Genomic DNA, 14,622 nt, shown 5'->3' on the forward strand with positions numbered 1-14,622 from the left:
AGTTCATTTTCTACACTCTTAGGAGTCCTGCCTAGGGAATGGTGCCGCCCCCAGCAGGCAGGTCTTCCAATACTGATCTGCACACTCATGATGATGCCCTAAAGGCATGCCCTCAGACCAACCTAGTCTAGAGAATCCTTCATTTACATTCTTTCCCCAGGTGATTTTAGACAGCATCAGTTGACCACTGAAACTATCATAATGGATATGCCATTTTTTTGTTTATATATTCACAACATGGCGGGTTCATCTTTTTTTTTCTCCTTCCTTCCTTTCTCCCTTCATTCTTTCCTTCTTTCCTTTCAGCATGGAGGATAAATCCCAGGATTTTGTACATGTCAGACAAGTGGTCTACCATGGAGATACATCCCCAGTCCTCTTTTTATGTTTTTGTTTTGACAAATGATTTCACTAAGTTGCCCAGACTGGAGACCAGCTAACTTGGTAGTCCAGATTGGACTTGACATTTAGATCTTCCTGCTTATGCTTTCCAAGTAACTAGAGTTACACACCTGTGCTACTAAGCCTGGTTACGGTGGTTTTCGGGTAATGATCTCATTTTAGAGGAAGAAGGGAGGCTCATAGGACTCACAAATTCAAGGAAACATGCAAGTCTCAGACTTCTGAAACTTACAAGATCCACAAAGCCCCTCCCCAAGATTATCTAAGCAGTAAACCATGCTGGGCAGAAGAGACTCTCTAGCCTGTCCAGAAAGGGATGCAGATTTCATGGGGTTTTAAGCTTACTGAGTAGGCTTTTCATTGACACAGCTACCTTTGAGTAGCTGCTCCTGCAAGAAACCCCAATAAACTTATTGGTTCACTAAGGTAGACTTGGGTGGGCTTTTGGTTTGTCATCAGGGCCCTACCCAGACTCAATTTTTTTTCATATCTCCACAGGAAAACACAGTATTACAGGCATTTAAATTGTTTCTACTCTGTGGCTGTTGTGACTCGGACTGCTGTGAACTTCCATACTCAGTCTTCGTACATTTTTATTTCTTAGAAAGATTCTAAAGAGGTTGGTGCTTAAAATTGAATATGCACACCTTGAAAGTTTTTTTTTTTTTTCGGAGCTGGGGACCGAACCCAGGGCCTTGCCCTTGCTAGGCAAGCGCTCTACCACTGAGCTAAATCCCCAACCCCACCTTGAAAGTTCTTTTTTTGTTTGTTTGTTCCTTTCTATTTAAATGCCCACTACTGACCAACACTGTCCCAGGTGCTGGAGGTGCCATAATGAATAAAACCTGGTACATGCTCTGCCTCGTAAAGCCGGCAGTCTATGCGAGGCTAGAAAGTAGTCCAACAAACGTAGGAACAGTTTTAACATCTCAAAAAGCAGTACTACAAAGGGGTGCTACAGGATGCTGAGGTTGTGCTAGAAGGAAACCAGAAAAACTGCCCTTGAGCTGAGTAAGATCTGAAGCACGTTAGAACGGTCACCTTAAATGTCCTCCAAAGAAACAGCATATATGATCACCAGGGTATTTCCACTAATGCTACCCTTTGAAAGCACCTTACAGGCATGCTGGTTTCAGGTCTGTCTTTGGACAAAAGTCCCTGTGTTTTAACCCCTCAGAGTTTGGGGAAGGGAGGAATTCTAGAGCAAACGCAATAAATATCAATAAAATTTAGCATTGGGTAACCTCTTACCACCCCTCATTTTCAATGCCCTGGATTGAACCCAGGACATTATGCATGCTAGTCAAGTGCTCCGTCATCAGCTCCTCCATTTTTGAAAGCGTATGTATTCATGTGTTCATGTGTGTGTCAATGCATGTATATGTGGAGGCCAGAGGTCAACCTTGGGTATCATCTTCAAAAATTCAGCCCACCTCTTTTTAGATAGGGCCTCTTGTTGGCTCAGAGATCACTGATTGAGCTAGACAGAATGGCCAGTGAGCTCTAGGGATCTTAGTTTCTAACTACTCGGGGCTGGAGTTACAACCACACACCACCATGGCCAGCTTCAGCAGATTGAACTCAGGTCCTCAGGCTTGCAAGCCAACTGCTTTACCCACTAACCCACCATCACAAACCCTTGTTGTTGTTGTTGTTGTTGTTGTTGTCTGTGTGAAACAGGATCCTGGGTAACCCAGGCTGGATTTGAACTGGCTATGTATGTTGCTGAACCTGGCCTTGAACACCTGATCTCCTTGTCTCTCCCTCCCAGATGTTAGGATTATATGCACACACCACCACAGCCAGCCTGGGCTAACCTCGTATATCATTCTCTGTATGTTCGAAATAGTTTATGATTGTGCATTTAAAATGCATGTATATAAATAATCCCCTTGGAAATTGTCCCTGTTGTGTAGGATGCTCTGTTGTGAGGGACGCCCTGTCTTATCAGATATTGACCTTGTTTTTTTTTTCTCTGTAAGAAGAGGAGCTAGGGTTGGAGGTAACATCTGGGATCTGGAACTGAGAGACAACGAAGTGACGCGAATGGCCAGCGTGTATCATGGAACTGAAATCACTGGAGATAAATCTGCCACTGGGTGGGGGTGGGGGTCCTCTTGACACTCCCTGGGACAGAACTAGAAAAGAACAGGTAACGTTACAGGCTCTGGAATACTCCACATTTTGTCAAAATCCAAGCTCTGCTACTTTAAGAAATTAACCTAATTTGCATATTTTATTCCAGCTACTAGAGTTGCGTGGATTGAATGATTCACAGACAGTATTTGGCACGTGGTACCTGCTTGCTGTTTATTGCTACATGACTCTTACATGCTGTCCTCTGCTCCGTTTCTCTGTGCCCCCTCTCCACTGACTCGACCTTTCGAAACACATGAATTACATTGATTAGACCGAAGTCACTAATTCTACACTGGGCCTGGGGGCCCTCCCACCTCTTCTAGGGCCTTCTGTGGATTCACAGCCTCCATTCCCCCACGTAGCAACCTGATTGGTTTAACTCTTCAAGTGCCTCCGAGCTCACACGCCTCTCTGAATGCTACTACTATCATTTTCCTTCCTTAAAGCCTGTATTTATGCATATAAGTGACTATGGGCACTTTCAGTATCTGTGACTTATGGAGAGTCACACCCCGAACGTTCTCAGGCAGAAAAATTGAAAAACGCTGGTCACCCCTCCCTGAAACGGCTTCATAAATCCCGGGCCCTCACTCAGTGGCATACATTCCTGCAAGGATAGCTAGACAGTTTTAGCCATAAAAACTTGCTTAAGCCGAGGCTTTTTTAGCTAAGCCTGGAGCTGTCGTGGAGTCCTTTCCCTTACATAGGCAGTTCTGCATTTGGCACTGCTGACCAGTCTAGAGAGGCCACCATCTGAAGATGGACAATAAAAGAAGCAACACTTTTATATCTTAGGGAAAAAACACACTGCAATCTTGTTTTTGTTTTTGTTTTTAATAATGAATTTGTTTTCATGTTTTTGTTGAAGTGAGGTAGCCATTCTCCAAGATGCTCCCTTAAAGTCTCTGCCTACTGGCATTTGAATATATCATCTCTTTGTGTAATGAGTATAGTTGGGAGGGTAAATAGCGCAACACTACTGGAAGGATATTGTAACCTCAAAGGCTGAGTCATAAATGACATTGTACCTCCTTGCTTCTTGAGATCCAATGTGAGGGAAGTAGCCATGCCATGAGACCCATAGCCCTAGGAGAGGTCCTCGAGACAAGGACCTGAGACCTCTTGACAATGGGCATGTGAGCAAGCTGTCTTGGGAGCAGACCCTCCATGCTGAGTCAAACCCTCACACAGGATACTGCATCTCTAGGCAATGTCATCGCTATAACAACACAAGAGACTTCTGAGGTGCCCAAAGGAGCCATTTTCACGTTTTTGACCTGTGGAAACTCTAGGAGAGAATACGTGTTTGCTGTTGCTTTAGATCACCAAACTTTGAGGCAACATATTGTCAGGAACGAGTGACTGACCTAGTTAGTATTCGACGACACGAGTGATAACAGAGTTCACTTATTTTAATGTAAATCATACTCTGTTATCAGAGAGGCCTGCGTAAAATTGGGCTATCTTACCATGATGAGTGCATCCAGATATTTTAAGTTATTTCATAGTTCAGGCCTGCTCAGCAAACCTGCTAGTAATGGAAAATCCAGACCAACTCTCAGCACTTTGAATCAGACTGATGGCAGAAAGGTGTGTTTCTTTATGCAGTGCAGGCTGTAAATGATTCTTGTGTTCTCTCTCTCTCTCTCTCTCTCTCTCTCTCTCTCTCTCTCTCCTTAAACATGTTTGTATAAATGTGTGTATTCCATGTGTGCAGGTGCCCTCAGAGGCAGCAAGAGAACGTTGAGTCTCCTGAAGTTTGAATTACAGAAAGCCGAGAGCCACTGAGGTGCTGGGAATCCAACTGAGGTCCTCTGGAAGAATAACAAGTGTGGATCCATCTCTCCAGCCCCAAGATTTCCCAGCCCCGTCTTATGTTTTTCACTACCATGGGTAAAATTCTGAGGCCCAGGCAGTATACCTGCATCTTTTCTTTTTTTTTTCCGGAGCTGGGGACTGAACCCAGGGCCTTGTGCTTGCTAGGCAAGCGCTCTACCACTGAGCTAAATCCCCAACCCTACCTGCATCTTTTCTATCTCCCAGAGATACATCCTAGAAGAAGATAAAGTTGGAAGCATGTTCCTATGGTAACATGGGTTGTCATGTTGACCCTGTATTGAGCCTTCGGTAGTCACCAGATACCTTCCTAACTGACTGACATGCATTAACACATTTAATTTCTAGAAAGGAAAACAATTGTCTTCATTTTTACAGTAGGTAAAACTGAGGCACATCCCTGGGAGAAAGGATGGAGAGCTTTCTGACCAGTTTATGAGCCACTGGCCTAGGTGCTGAAGTGAGTCTGCCATAGCTGCCACAACCCCGGGCCATGCAATCTAAGGTTGAAGGTTCCCTGGAGCTCCTATTGAAGGTACCATATGCAAAAGTAAGGCCAGGATTTCACAGGAGGAAAAGAAAAAAGAACATGCACAAAAAAGGGGAAAAAAAAGAAAAAGAAAGTAAAGAACATGTGTGCTGAGAAAGAAAAGATAGAACTCAGGTTCTACTCCTGCACAAAGCATCACGACCAAGAAGCAAGTTGGGGAGAAAAGGGTTTATTCGGCTTACACTCCCATGTTGCTGTTCATCACCAAAGGAAGTCAGGACTGGAACTCAAGCAGGTCAGGAAGCAGGAGCTGATGCAGAGGCCATGGAGGGATGTTTCTTACTGGCTTGCTTCCCCTGGCTTGCTCAGCTTGCTCTCTTATAGAACCTGGGACCACCAGCCTAGGAACAGCACCACCCACAATGGGCTGGGTCCTCCCCTCTTGATCACTAGTTGAGAAAATGCCTTATAGCTGGGTCTCACAGAGACATTTCCTCAAGGGAGGCTCCTTTCTCTGTGATAACTCCAGTGTGTCAAGTTGACACACAAAACTAGCCAGTACAGGTATGATGACTAATTGTTTTCTTTGTTTACTTGACTGGGCCCAGGGATGTCTCAACAGTCAATGAAAAGGATTATTTTTGTCCAGACAGTGGTGGCACACGCCTTTAATCTCAGGAGGCAGAGGCAGGAGGATCTGTGTGAGTTCAAGCCTGGTCTACAGAGTGAGTTAAGGGTAGCCAGGGCTACGCACAAAAATCTTATCTCATAAGCAGGGGTGGAGAGAGAGAGAGAGAGAGAGAGAGAGAGAGAGAGAGAGAGAGAGAGAGAGAGATTGATTGATTGTTTCTGTAGCTCAGTGGTAAAATGCTTCTTGCACAAGCATGAGTACCGGAGTTTGGATCCCGACCATTCCCAATCTTTGTCAGACATAACTGGTTGAATGATGGATGACAGAAACAGGAACAGGAAGGTGCTGAGGGCTCTTTGGCCTGCTAGTTTAGCCAATCAATGATCTCTAGGTTTACTAGGAAACCCTGTCTTAAAAAGAAGGTGGAGAATGATAGCAGAAAACATCTGACGTTGACCTCTGGCCTCCATGTGTGTATGCACGGGTACATGCATCAAAACCCATCTGAACATATCCTAAAACAAACATCTGCACATACATGTGTGTTCACATGCATACAGCGCACACACACACACACACACACACACACCACAAATATTGTTTCTAAGTGTGTCTGTTGAAAGTGTGTTGAGAAGAAATTAGTGTTTGCATAAGAAGACTATGGAAAAGAGATCTTTTACCAATGTCTGGTGAGCATCCTACTGATTCGCTCCTCTGGAGGGCCCATCCAAGCAAAGCAAGAGGACGGGGGAAGTACAAGTCCTCTGTGTATGAGCTGAGACATCATCTTCTCCTGCTCTCAGGCTTGCAGACTCAGAGGCTGTGCTGGCTGGCTTTATGTCATCTTGACACAAGCTAGAGTCCTCTGGCAGGAGGGAACCTTAATTGGGAAAATGCCTCTATCAGATTGGCCTATAGACAAGTTCCTGGGGGCATTTTCTTCATTAGTGGTTGAGCCATAGAAACCAAGTCAGTAAGCAGTGTTTCAGTTTCTTCCTCTGGGTTCCTGCCTGGCCTTTCCTAGGCTTGTAATCTATAAGCCACGTAAACCTTTCCTCCCCCATGGTGCCTTTGGTCTATGTGTTATCACAGCAACAGGAGGCAAAATAAGACAAGGACTGAAAGCCACACCCTCTTAGAACTCCACCTTGTGCACTCAGGCCTTTAGGCTTGGCTTAGGAGTCTCTTCAACAGCCACCTGGGGCTCGGGCCTTTGGATTGAATGTCAGCATTGGATTTTCTGGTTTTCTGTCTTATAGACAGGGGGCAATAGAACTTCTGGGGCACCAAAATCAAGTAAGCCAACTTCTATAATATCTCTCTCTCTCTCTCTCTCTCTCTCTCTCTCTCTCTGTCTCTCTCTCTGTATGTGTGTGTGTTTGTGTCTGTCTCTGTCTCTCTGTCTCTCTCTATGTCTCTCTCTGTCTCTCTCTACGTTTCTTTCTCTGTCTCTCTCTGTCTGCCTCTGTCTCTCTGTCTCTGTCTCTGTCTGTCTGTGTCTCTGTGTCTCTCTCTGTCTCTGTCTCTCTCTCTCTTTTTTCTCTCTCTGTACTCATGTGCATCCTATCCTACTGATCTGTTATCTGAAGAACTCTGATTAATACAGATACTAATCTAAAATATACAGACAGCCACAACTTAACTAAGTTGAAGGAAATAGTCCTTGAAGCATGGGGCTGCTCAAATTCAGAATACCTGACTCAGATATACATTCAAGTTTGAGGAGATGACTTAGCAGACATGAGCATTTACTTGAACAAGCATGAGAACCTGAGTTCAAATCATCAGCACCTATGTAAAAGGCCAGATATGGTCAGGGGATATAACCCCGACACTGTGAAGAGTTAGTTGTGGAGACGGGGATGGCTGGGATTTCCTGGATACCAGCCCAGATCCAGGTTCAGTGAGAAATCATGTCTCAAGGGAATAAAGTAGAGAGTAACAGAGCAGGACTCTTGATGTCCTCCTCTACCCTTCACACACACACACACACACACACACACACACACACACACACACACACACACACCCCTTTAGAGTTACTAAACTAAGAGACTCAGTTGAGGCTAAACTTGGGCATGCAAAGTGACTCCAGAAGCCCTGATGGCTTTGGGTAGTTGTTACAGTGCCAATTTTGAAGTATGACAGCATCCATTAAAGATGTTCTTTATGGCCCCAAAGAAATATAAGTGTGGACTCAGTGCTAGGTGGAATCAAACTAGAACTTTCTTCATGCATGCCCATATACTTTCATACTAGTGCGGACATGTGCCCGTAATGGCTTATTGGCTTTAAACCAAGCAGGAATCTAGCAATCATTTACCTACGTTTCTCAGTGATCAGGTCTTGACATGATCACTCATGTGGCATATGACCAGTAATTTATTAATAACACACACCACACTCTGAATGATCTACATGTATGTGTGTGTACCTGTAATGTGTGCATTCAGGGTCCCATGCATGTATGTAGTATATGTGTGTGCACATGTGCTTGAGGGTGCATATGTGGGTTTGTGTGTGAGAGTCAAAGGTTGATGTTAGGTGTCTTCCTTAGTATTTCTCTATATTATCAGCATTATTATTAGTAGTAGTATCATTTTTATTATTACTGTTATTATTTATCGTCGTCATCATCATCATCATCATCATCATCATCATCATCATCATCATCATTTAATTTGACCAGGTCTTTCACTGAACCTATTTGTCTAGACAACCGGGTCAATGAGCACCATAGGTCCTCTTGCCTCAGTCTCTCTGACCATGGAATTACAAATGCACTGTGCTCAGCTTTTTCCCTGGGTGCTCGGGATCCAATTTCAATCGCTTATGCTTTATTCAGTCTTCCAGGTACTTACTTTACAGACTGAGCCATACCTCCAGGTCCCTGATTTACCTTAAAAAGTAAATGGAAGCAGTTATCTTTACAATAATGTCACTTCGACTGATTTACATTCTGATGTGCTCTCCTGAGCAGCAGAGCAGGGGGCAGCATTTTAGTCGAGTGCTGGGAATTCCGTGTAGCCCACAGCCCACCTTGTCCATGTTCCAGCCTGTGGTGAGACCATTAGCAATCCTGACAAATGTGAATTACGGTTGTGCTTGGGAGTGGTGGCTTTATAGTTACTGCCACTTTTAATGCCTTTACATTAGTCGTGTGTGCTTTTTTTTTTTCCTTATTAATAGCACCTTGTCGGGGGGGGGGTGTCTGAGGGAGAACAAAACTTGTTGCTAAAAATAAAATTGGCCATATTTATTTTGTTTTCCTTACATAGTGGCTATGTCTGAGATCTTTAAGTCCCAATTTTCATTATTCAACTGTTTACAAAATTCTTTTATAACCACCAAATCACAAATATTTTACAGTACTATTTGTCTTCTGGGAGGGAATAAAAACAAGAAGCAGATAAATTGTGAGGAGTAGAGGTTTTACAAAGAGCTGCTTTAGGGAACCAGTGACAGGGGTCATAGAAACAGTGCTAAAACACACAGCACTGGCCCAAGACATCCTATACGCATGCTCACACTGTAGCACTGCCAATTGCTCCAACTCTCTCGGATATGAGTAGGAGCAACTCACGGTTAACACTGTCAGGGCTCAGGGGTTGGAGATTTAGCTCAGTGGTAAAGCGCTTGCCTAGTAATTGCAAGGCCCTGGGTTTGGTCCCCAGCTCCGGAAAAAAACCAACCAACCAAACAAACAAAACAAAACAAAACAAAACAAAACAAAACAAAACAAAACACTGTCAGGGCTCTGTAAACTAAGATGGGGGGAGGCACACCGTAGCTAATATGTACCAGTTTGTACCATTTAGTACAAAGCACTTGCAGGTAAAATGGAGTCAGGGGGAGGAGCTAGGGTTAGGCACTAGGGGTCTCAAACTATTTGGAGATAGGGTGAGAAAAGAAGATGGTTGAGGGCAAACAACAAACATACAGATAGACCGACTTGTCTTGGCAACTATGTTCAATTTGTGGGTTATGCAAGTGTGTGTGTGTGTGTGTGTGTGTGTGTGTGTGTGTGTATATGTGTGTATGTGTGTGCGTGCATTCATGAACATGTGTGTGTGCATGCATGAGTGTGTATTTGCATGTATCGTGTGCATGGATCTTGAAAGATAACCGCTTGGCTAATTAAATGGTCAGGGGAAAGGCCTACAAAGGTAACTCATCTAATCAGATGAGAAGTTGAATACATGCATATATTAGTATATGCATGACTGGTGAATGGATTATTGAACAAGTAAAACAAGTAAGGATCAATAGCTGTTAGGGTTGCAATGGTCTGAATGAAAGTGGCTCCCACAGACTCATAGAGAGTGGCACTACTGGAGGTGTGACTTTGTTGGAATAGGTATGGCCTCTGTGGAGGAAGTGTGTCCCTGGGGGTGGGGGATGGGCTTTGAGGTTTCAAACGCTCAAGCCAGGCCCAGTGTCACTCTCTGTTCCTGCTGCCTGTAGATCTAGATGTAGAATCTTAGCCACCTCGCCAGCACCATGTCTGCCTAACATGCCACCATGCTTCCCACAATGACCATGATGGACTAAACCTCTGAACTGTAAGCCAGCCCCCAATTAAATGTTTTCCTTTATAAGAGTTGCCATGGTTATGATGTCTGTTCATATAATAGAAACCCTAAGACATGGGTGATGAATGAAAACAGAGAGTAAATGAGTACTTGAATGAATACACATACAAGTAGACACTTGGATGGATATACAAACAAATACATATATACACAGTCAAGAGGAAGACCGAAGAGAGAGAGAGTGGTGGGTGAACATCAAGATAGATGTGGGAGGCAGAATAATAATCCAAAGATGGTCAAATCTTCATTCCTGGAATCTTTTTAGATTAAAAAAAAAAGTGCATGCGTACGCGTCAGTATGTGGGTATGTGTACGTGAGTATTCTATAAATAACATTTTTTTCCCTTTTCTTTTTTTTCAGAGCTGGGGACCGAACCCAGGGCCTTGCGCTTGCTAGGCAAGCGCTCTACCACTGAGCTAAATCCCCAACCCGTATAAATAACATTTGTTCTCCAGATGTAATTGTCATTTTGGAGGCTTACTGCTGAATAAGCTCACCCTTTCTAGTTCTTTCTGAACTCTGGCTGGCTGGATCAGTTCAGCTGTTCTGGCTGATTGATTCAAACTGGCTTCTCTCATCTTCTGAATTGCTCTGCTTGTTCTCATGTGAACTTTACTGATATGTTCTAATCTTCTGGCTCCTCTCATTCACCGATTTGATCTGTCTATCTGTGCCTAGCTTGTTCTCTCTGCAACCTGTCTCTGTAAAACTGTCCGAGTAAAACTGTCACCTCCCTCTCTCTCTCTCTCTCTCTCTCTCTCTCTCTCTCTCTCTCTCTCTCTGTGTGTGTGTGTGTGTGTGTCTTTCTTTTGCTCTCTTGCTCTGTCACTGCAGTGATCTCTTTCCTGTTCATTCTTATGAGAGTTGGGCCTACTCTATCTCTACCTTATTCTGTCAAATCTTTCTCTGATTTGTTACTTTGTCTGCCCCTCAATTTTATGTTACTTTCAAACATGGCTGGTTCCTTCTACAAACAAACTTTACTTCCATTGTTAGGAATTAAAGGTGTGTATCTGTATCTGTATTCTGGCTGGATCAGATCTTTGGAAGAGATCCCTTGGCAGAGCAGTCATGCTGCTGTATTGAAATTCCTAGCAGAGTACAGATGCCCTTGAAACCCAGAGGCATTGAATGCCTTGAAATGAGTTACAGATGATTGTGATTTGTGGCCTGAAGTGAGTGATGGGAACTAAACCTGTATCCTCTGTAAGAGTAGTGTGTGCACTTAGCTTCTGGACCATCTTTCCAACCCCAGGAATTTTTAAAAAAATACTATATTTCAAGGAAAAAGGAATTAACATTGTTAATAAGCTGTGTTCAAAATGGAGTCATTATTCTGATTTCTATGAGAAGGCCCAAAATAATCACAAGCTACTTTACAAGAAAAAGACAGGAGGCCAGTCAGATGGCTTAGTAGGTAAGGGGCTTGTGTCAAGCCTAATAACCTGCCTTTGACTCCTGAAACCCACATGGTAGAAGGAGAGAACTGACTCTTAAAAGTTGCCCCCTATGGGGCTGGGGATTTGGCTCAGTGGCAGAGCGCTTGCCTAGGAAGCGCAAGGCCCTGGGTTCGGTCCCCAGCTCCGAAAAAAAAGAACCAAAAAAAAAAAAGTTGCCCCCTGACCTTCACACAAGCACTCTAACACGTGTGCATACCTACACACGTATGCTCTCCTATACACATAGCGAGAGGAGGAGAGGAAAGGAGAGAGAGAGAGAGAGAGAGAGAGAGAGAGAGAGAGAGAGAGAGGAGAAAGAATGTAAAAAATTAAAAAGAGAAAGGCAGAAAAGGTCAGTTCAGGGAGAGATCTGAAGATGTCTCACTGGTTTTGAAGCTGGAGAAAGTTGACCTTGAGACTAGACATAAGGAAAAGTCATGGGCAAATAGGTTGATGAGGGAACAGAGATATCTAAGCATACAGAGAAATAAAACTGGGACAGCTATATAGAGATAGATACATGCATGATTAGCTGAAAAGATGACTAGGTGGACACATGGACTGTTACCATAGCTATGAGATGGACATAAAGAGATAATTAGTGAGTACACACATGAATAAGTATTTGATCAGTGATATGATTGGATAAATGAGTATTTGTATGTATAGATGAACAAATATGAAAAATATTTGGTGCTTCAAGGCAGAAACTCGGTGTTTAGACTAAATGTGGACTCACTGGACGTTAGAAAAGTTTCTAGTTAGGAAAGGCGTCATCCAACAGATTGTAAAATGTGTGCAGAGCCTGATCCTCCAGAACGAACCATCAAAACAAAGGACCTTTGCACTCAATGGTTTCTCTATTTCCAATAATATCTGTATTCATCAAGGTTCTCTAAAAGAACAGAACCAACAGAATGTCTATTTATATGCTCTCCATGGGCTAATATATTTGAATGCTTGATCCTCAGTGGAACTATTTGGGAAGGATTAGGAGCCGTGGCCTTGTTGGAGGACGTGTTTCACTTTGGGTGTGCTTGAGGTTTCAAAAGGCCACACCATACCCTTTCTTTCTGTCTGTCTGTCTATCTGTCTGTCTGTCACTCTCTCTGCCTGCTGCTTGCTGGTCAATTTGGCAAAGATCTTAGCTACTGCTTTGGCACTATGCCTGTCTGTTTCCCACCATGATGTTAATGGACTAACTCTCTGAAGTTGTAAGCTAGTCCCCAATTAAATACTCTCTTTTAAAAGAGTTGTCTTGGTCACTGTGTCTCCTCTCAGTCATAGAACAGTAACTAAGTATATATGCACGTGACTTATTTACTCACTCATAGAACGGTAACTAAGTATACATGTGTGTGACTTATTAAATCAGCCTATGTTTGAAATAGTAACAACAGCTGTCTCATAGCAGAGAGACAGAGTAGTCAGTAGTTGCTAAATCCACAAGGCTGGGTGCCTCTGTAGACCCAATCAGGTGCTAAAACCCTAGAGGGCCGACTGGTTATTAGTCAGTCATGGAAACCTGGAGATGCCGGTTCTGCCACCAGTGAAGGAATCAGCAGCAGTTGCAACAGGAAAAACTAACTCAGACGCAAAAGGAAAGGCCAACAGAGCAGAGGGTAAATGATTTCTGTTTTCCATGTCCTTTTTCCAGCTGGTCTGCTACCAGAAGGGGCCACCCCAACTGACAGAGGGTCTTCACACATCGATCAAGGCGGTCAGGACAATTCATCTGCTGAGACTCCCTATTCAGGTGATTCTAACGTGAGGCAGGTTGAGAGAGTGCACCAGCACACTCTCCTTCTTGCAAATAGTGAACCCCTCTGCTCATCCTTCATTAGCGCACAAGCACTGCTCTCTCAAGGGCGCTTACTTCCTGTGCTCTCATTGACACCTTTCTTCTGCGGCACTTATTTAGATGCTAATTTGGACTCATTTGTGTAGGCACGGGACTCAGATCGGTCTCTCCCACTAGGCTACGAACTTTGAAGAAAGGCGACAGAGAATTGTTGCGTCCTGTCTTACCTTTGTTGTTCCGTTACAGTTAGCACATAAAAATATTCAGTAAGCTCCTCACTGAAGTCATTAGGTGTGGTTTCAGTTTTCACTAATTGGTTAACTAATTGCTCTTTGACAATTATATACGTGTATATAAATATTTCTGCCATTTTCACCAACCCTGTTACCTTCTTTCGGCCCCTTCCAATGTCTGCTGTATAGCCGGGCCCCTCCTATATTCATGTCTTTGCTTGCTTTGTTTTTTTTTTCCTTGTGATTCACTGAATTTAAGGATTGCTCATACAAGTGTAGATAGAAAACAATTTACTGGAGCACAAACAACTTAACAGTGGTATGCCATTGAAGAAAATGACTCCTCTCTGTTCCTAGCAACCATTAACTACCAATCTCTCCTCAGGAAGAGGTGGGGCTTCTTCCTTTTTTTTTTTTTCTTCTTTTTTTTGGAGCTGGGGACCGAACCCAGGGCCTTTAGGCAAGCGCTCTACCACTGAGCTAAATCCCCAACCCCTGGGGCTTCTTTTTTTTTTTTTTTTCTTGTTTTTTTTGTTCTAAATTTATTTTACTCTTTTTTTTTTTTTTAAGATTTATTCATTTATTATATATAAGTACACTGTAGCTGTCTTCAGATACACCAGAAGAGGGCATCAGATCTCATTACAGATGGTTGTGAGCCACCATGTGGTTGCTGGGAATTGAACTCAGGACCTCTGGAAGAGCAGTCAGTGCTCTTAACCGCTGAGCCATCTCTCCAGCCCTCCCCTGGGGCTTCTTAATCTCCTCCCCAGTCCATGATATAATGTTAAATGGCCCCATCTTCTACAGGTCTTATCCTGGTAACCACAGCTGCTAAGACATTCATGAGTGCAAGAGCCAGGTCATGTCCAGAAGATAGTATTTCACGGCACTATTAAGAGTAATCTTGAGGGTTGGGGATTTAGCTCAGTGGTAGAGCGCTTGCCTAGCAAGAGCAAGGCCCTGGGTTCGGTCCCCAGCTCCGAAAAAAAGAAAAGAAAAGAAAAAAGAGTAATCTTGATGGGCTAAATCTATCTTTACCAGCGGGAGATTTTGAC

The 14,622-nt window shown here is 43.6% G+C and overlaps 1 long non-coding RNA gene across 4 annotated transcripts in view; it reads left to right on the forward strand.

Moving 5' to 3' along the window:
- The first annotated feature begins 6,659 nt into the window (after positions 1-6,659).
- LOC108350515 (uncharacterized) overlaps positions 6,660-14,622 on the forward strand; it is a 35,667-nt gene continuing 27,704 nt past the window's right edge. For all 4 annotated transcript variants that reach the window (XR_005502693.2, XR_001837356.2, XR_005502692.2 and 1 more), the window contains exons 1-2: positions 6,660-6,794; positions 13,188-13,286. This is a non-coding gene — a long non-coding RNA (uncharacterized LOC108350515). The remainder of the gene's footprint in view (positions 6,795-13,187; positions 13,287-14,622) is intronic.

Source organism: Rattus norvegicus, chromosome 3, assembly GCF_036323735.1.
Source record: "Rattus norvegicus strain BN/NHsdMcwi chromosome 3, GRCr8, whole genome shotgun sequence".
Lineage (NCBI taxonomy): Eukaryota > Metazoa > Chordata > Mammalia > Rodentia > Muridae > Rattus > Rattus norvegicus.